This window comes from Eptatretus burgeri, chromosome 7 (genome assembly GCF_056783735.1).
Source record: "Eptatretus burgeri isolate ZD-2024b chromosome 7, Ebu_testis_v1, whole genome shotgun sequence".
NCBI classification, from domain to species: domain Eukaryota; kingdom Metazoa; phylum Chordata; class Myxini; order Myxiniformes; family Myxinidae; genus Eptatretus; species Eptatretus burgeri.
Window position 1 is genome coordinate 90071807 of NC_140967.1, and position 6000 is coordinate 90077806.

The following is a 6000-nucleotide window of genomic DNA, read 5'->3' on the forward strand; positions in this document are numbered from 1 at the left end:
AAGGTATATGTTCGGTGTGTGGTTCAAAAAAATCAATTTATCTCCAAACACAAACTCGGAGGAGATATACAAAAGTTTTTATCAGGAAGTAAATTTACAACTACTGGAATACCAGGGGAATTACATCTTCCAGGGTATTCTTTCTGTGGTCCAGGCACAAACTTGGATAAAAGATTAGATGAGGCAGACAATCCTAAATCCTGGAGTAAACCAATCAATAGAGTTGATGAAGTGTGCATGAGACACGATATTGATTATGGGGAATACCACAACGTTGGAAGAAAAGCATGAAGCCGACAGAGAAATGTTATATAATTTGTCTCTGATACAAAATCCAACCTTGAGAGAAAAAGTTGATAGGTTCATCGTGAAGAAGATGATTAGTGCTAAATTGAAACTTGGACTTGGAAATTCAAAAACTTATAGGCTCTAATGATGCCATTAAGACTGAAGAGCAATTAGCTGATGAATTACATAAACCAATATTCACAAAGTTTCAGAGAAGGAAAGTTTATTCCAAGGAAGTTGATTATATCTGGTCTGCTGATTTGATTGAACTCAATAATGATAAGGGGTACAAGTATGCTTTAACCGTTATTGATTTGAGGAGTAGATATGCGTGGGTTGTCCCTTTAAAAAACAAAACAGGTAATACTCTTGTGTTAGCTTTTCAACAGATATTTAATAAAAGTAAGAGAAAACCTAAGAAATTGTGGACTGATGAGGGTAGAGAGTTTTATAACAAGACATTTATGAATTTTTTAAAAAATAACAGTATTACATTATACAGTACCTTTAATGAAGGGAAGGCAGTTGTTGTTGAACGTTTTAATCGTACCTTAAAAGAGAGACTATATAAAAAATTCACACAACTCGGTTCACAACAATGGTCATCTTTTATTCAGGATATTGTGGATAAGTATAATGACACGATTCACACGTCAACGAATATGAAGCCATCAGAAACATTTACAAAATTAAAATATGAAAAAGAGATTAATGTCAGAAAACCTAAGTTCAAAGTTGGTGATATCGTAAGAATATATAGGTGGAAATCTCATTTTGAAAAGGGTTTTACTGAACGATGGACGAAAGAACTTTTTAAAATTGTTGATGTAATAGATACAGTTCCTTGGACTTATAAAATATATGATTTGGAAGGGGAAGAGATTTTAGGTTCATTTTATTCACAGGAATTACAAAAGACAAAACTAAGCAGATAATACACCTTTGTGGACACTAGAGGGACAAGTATATAATGTGTGTCAAGGGGGACGTTCTTAGATCTGTGAACCCCAAACACAGAATCCTCAACTGAATAGTCAAGGCTTAACTTTTGTTTGTGTGTGTGTGTGTAATGGGAGCAATAGGTTGGCGCTTCACTCCCTCCTACTATACACCGTTGTGGACACTCGAGGGCCAAGTCCGAGGTGTATAACAGTATATAATGTGTGTCAAGGGGGACGTTCTTAGATCTGTGAACCCCAAACACAGAATCCTCAACTGAATAGTCAAGGCTTAACTTTGTTTGTTGGTGTGTATGTGTGTGTGTCCCAACCCTCACATTCAAAATCTCAACCCCAACTCAATCCTCACCCAACACAATGTCTTTTTCAAAATGAGATTTCCACCTATATATATATATTTTTACGTTTTTTTTTTCTTCTTCCAATTCTGTCTTTTAAGGCTTTCAGGTTTGATGACGTAGAAAGGGGGAGTAAGCCTGCACTTTCTTCCCAGAACTTTCTTGATCTTGCTCCCATCAAGCACCATCCGACAAAGAACTACATCGATAGGTTTAGATCCCAAAGAGTGATAGCAACTCCAAAAGTCTCCAAAATATAAATAAATAAAATAATAATAATAATAATAAATAAATAAATAAATAAATAAAAGCCCCCAAAAAAGTTTCAAGTGTCCAACATAAACCCAACTTTCCAAGTCTTCAAGGTATAACCACATTCCCGTTGAGTTTCCAAGATATGTATCACATTGTGAGTTATCAATCCAGAACCCACATTTCAAGTATTCAAAGTAAAACCAACTTACAAAGTCTCTTAAGGATAACTCATTTACTGATTTTTTCAAAATTTGTGAGTCTCCAAAGTATGGCCCATATTTAGAACAATCTTGCCAGGACCCCTTTTCCGACACTCCAAGCTACTTATTCAATCCATCAAGGCACAACTCACTTACTGATTTTTCAAAATTTGTGAGTCTCCAAGGTAGGCCCCATATTTAGAACCATCTTGGCAGAACCCTTTTCCTGAGTCTCCAAGGTAGTTATTTAAACCATCAAGGCAGAACTCATTTACTGATTTTTTCAAAATTTGTGAGTCTCCAAGGTAGGCCCCATATTTAGAACCATCTTGGCAGAACCCTTTTCCTGAGTCTCCAAGGTAGTTATTTAAACCATCAAGGCAGAACTCATTTACTGATTTTTTCAAAATTTGTGAGTCTCCAAGGTAGGCCCCATATTTAGAACCATCTTGGCAGAACCCTTTTCCTGAGTCTCCAAGGTAGTTATTTAAACCATCAAGGCAGAACTCATTTACTGATTTTTTCAAAATTTGTGAGTCTCCAAGGTAAAACTTGTATTCTGGCTCATCAAGGTATAACTTGTTCAGTGGGTATTGTCTTGATAACTCACAATGAGTACTATTGCTGTAAAACTCTTTTTCAGGATTTTGCTGGTCTCCAAGGTATAACTCTTTGGTTGGGTCATCAAGGACGAACTCGTTCTGTGGGTCTTGGTCGCTCATAAGGTCTTCAACCAAGCCAACAATTTCGCCCCAAGTTGTAGCAAAAGCAGTATTTTCATTTCGTATTTCAGACACAATTTCCTGTGAGAGAAAATAATAATGTATTAATTAAGTTATTTAATTATTAAATGAGTATGCTTCAATCAAAGTTTGAAAATAGGAAAATAAAAAATCTTACCTCAATAGATAAGAGGTTTGAATCCAGTTCATCAACTTGAAGGTTTAGTTCCATAGAAGACAGAGAGTTCCAAGGAACACCAAAGTCATCCCACTCAAGGTCTTCAACCAAGCCAACAATTTCCCCAAGTTGTAGCAAAAGCAGTATTTTTCAGATACAATTTCCTGTGAGAGAAAATAATAATGTATTAATTAAGTTATTTAATTATTAAATGAGTATGCTTCAATCAAAGTTTGAAAATAGGAAAATAAAAAATCTTACCTCAATAGATAAGAGGTTTGAATCCAGTTCATCAACTTGAAGGTTTAGTTCCATAGAAGACAGAGAGTTTGAGACAAGCACACAGAACACCATTGCCAGCAAGAACAAATGTTTAAAATGGAGCCTGTGTTTGACCTTTTTATAGAGAAAGACTGGTGGGTGTGGTTTCCTTTGGAAATTCCCTGGGCAAGCCTAGGCAAGCCTTCATTGGGAAATTTTTCAAAACCATAACATCCTGTAATTTTCTAGTGATTTCTTTGTGAGTCAGAGATGAACTGGAAATGATGTAAGAGTGGGCGGGGCTTAGCAAAAGTAGGCGGAGCTTAGGAAAAGTGGGCGTGGCTTAGAAAAATACCTTATGAAAAGTGGGCGGAGCTTAGCAAAAGTGGGCGGGGCTTAGGAAAAGTGGGCGTGGCTTAGAAAAATTACCTTATGAAAAGTGGGCGGGCTTAACAAAAGTGGGCGGGGCTTAAAGAAAAGTGGGCGGGGCTTAACAAAAAATAACCTGTGGCTCAGGAGGTGGTCAAACAAGAGCATTAAGAGAAGTTTATCATTTCGTAATGGCACAAATGGGGTATCTTAAAAAATATAAAGATTCAAATGTTTTGTTTGTCAATATTTTAGATGGGGATTATTGTGCAAAGAAAATTAAACTATTGAAGGAATTTGAGAATGAACAAATCTTTATAGGTTCAATGAGTGAGCTGTTCAACCCCCAGGTGTTCAATTCAATGAGGTTCAACCTCCAAGTTAAAAGGGGAGACAAATAAATATACCTTGGGATAAAAAGGGGATTTATTTTTAGGGAAAAAAAATATAAATCGCTGAAAATCCCCCATTCATTTACATGGGGCAAAGTGAGCCAGAATCAGTATTCTTACCCTACTTATATATATATATATATATATATATATATATATATATATATATATATATATATATATATATATATAATTATTAGACCTAGCTATTGGATCCACGCAACACACTTCTTCCCGTTAACCCACTAGACATGAGGGGAAGATCTGACTGCACGAAGGTGAACGAAATAACTACCTGCGGATCACTGTATGTTGGGTGCCATTGCCTTAGAGTCATGCAGTTTTGCAAAACCGTATTTTATAAATTATCGAGCCAAATTTTTTCCATCCGTCACATGCAGCTGTTTATATAGAATAATATTTGTGAACATGTCCCTGAAACATCTCTGTAAATGTAACGTTGTTTTTTGGTGAAAGCTACTCAAGGTTTGTGGGTTGAATACAGTAAGTACTGTAGTCAGTAATCAAACTGACACCAACCTGCCGATTATTTCTGAGGAAACTTCACGAATTGCCGATATCGGCCGTGTGTGTGCGCGCGTGCGTGTGCATGTGTGTTGTTATATCCACGTGTGGTGGGTGGGTGGCGGGAATTGATACAGATAATGATCAGGTGTGTGTGTGTGTGTGTGTGTGTGTGTGTGTGTGTGTGTGTGTGTGTGTGTGTGTGTGTGTGTGTGTGTGTGTGTGTGTGTGTGTGTGTGTGTGTGTGTGTGCGCATGCGCGTGGTGTTATCTCCACGTGTGGTGGGTGGGAGGTGGGAATTGAAACAGACAATGATCAGGTGTGTGTGTTTGTGTGTCATTGATGGGTATCTACTTATGTGGGTTTCAGAATGTGGAATGGAGTTCTCCCAGGGTGTGCTCAAGTATCCCCCTTCATTTCGGTAAGGGGTCACGATTCATGGACCGAGCTGTGAAGTTTTCTATTTTCAAAGTTTTGTGCCGAGGGCTCTCTTCAGGATCATCGCTGAACCCTGGACAGCTTCCAACTGTAGTTTGTTTGTAATAATATTCCCAGGGATGGTTTTTAGCACACATGTAAAACAGTTCCGGGGATATTATGGGATGGCGCGTCGTCCGTCCGTCTGTCCGTCCACAAATTCCTGCAACTTCTTCTCAGCAACTAAACATACGATTTCGATGAAATTTGACCACAACCTTCATCACCTGTGATGGCATTAAAAAAAAGGTTTGAAGGGGTCTACAGAGGGAATTTACAGGGGGGGGTGGTTTACCTTCCCAAAGAGGTATATTTGCTTTCTTCTCAAGCGATGCACACAATTCCAAGGAAACTTCTCGAAGTTTGTTCATGACATTAGAAAAATCTGGCTCCAAGAGGATATAGAGGGGGTTGCCCCCCAAATAAGTATTTGCTTTCCTCTCCAAAACTACACATACAATTCCAATGAAACTTGACCACCATCTTCACCACCCGTGATGTACGAAAGTTTGTTCACAACATCAAAAAAATTTGGGATCGAAGAGGGTCTACGGGGAGAGGGAGTCTACTCGTCTCGAGCAGCATGGCCTCGAGGTGTGTACACTCTTCTCTAGCAGCATGGCCTCGAGGTGTGTGCACTCGGCTCCAGCAGCATAGCCTCGAGGTGTGTGCACCCCTGAAATATGTATTTGCTTTCTTTTCTGAAGGCACACACACAATTTCGATGAAACTTGACCATAACCTTTATCACCCGTGATGTACCAAGGTTTTGTTCACGGCATTAACAAAGAAATCCAGAGGAATTTACTTTCTTCTCCATTATATATTTTGTGGATCATCCACGTCAACCCAAGCAGTGGTTGCCTGGTTATCTTATCCAGCCACTACCAGGTGAGTGCCCAGGGGTATTGCCCCTATGTTTAATATCTTTGTGAGGTTTTTTGTCATCATTCCTGTCGGTCCAGCTATCACTGGTACAACTTTGGCATTCTTCAGCTTCCAGGATCTTCTCACTTCATTCTTGAGGTCTTGGTAT

General features: G+C 38.5%; 1 protein-coding gene and 1 long non-coding RNA gene across 6 annotated transcripts in view; one reads left to right on the forward strand and one right to left on the reverse strand.

Annotated features, from left to right (window-relative positions):
• Positions 1-6000, forward strand: part of LOC147023765 (B-cadherin-like) — a 101589-nt gene that overhangs the window by 83521 nt on the left and 12068 nt on the right. The gene's annotated exons all lie outside the window — the stretch shown is intronic.
• On the reverse strand, positions 878-2099 carry LOC147023766 (uncharacterized). Its single transcript, XR_015060361.1, has 2 exons — positions 1401-2099; positions 878-1228 (listed from the first exon to the last, which is right to left on the reverse strand). It is a non-coding gene; the product is annotated as an uncharacterized LOC147023766 (long non-coding RNA).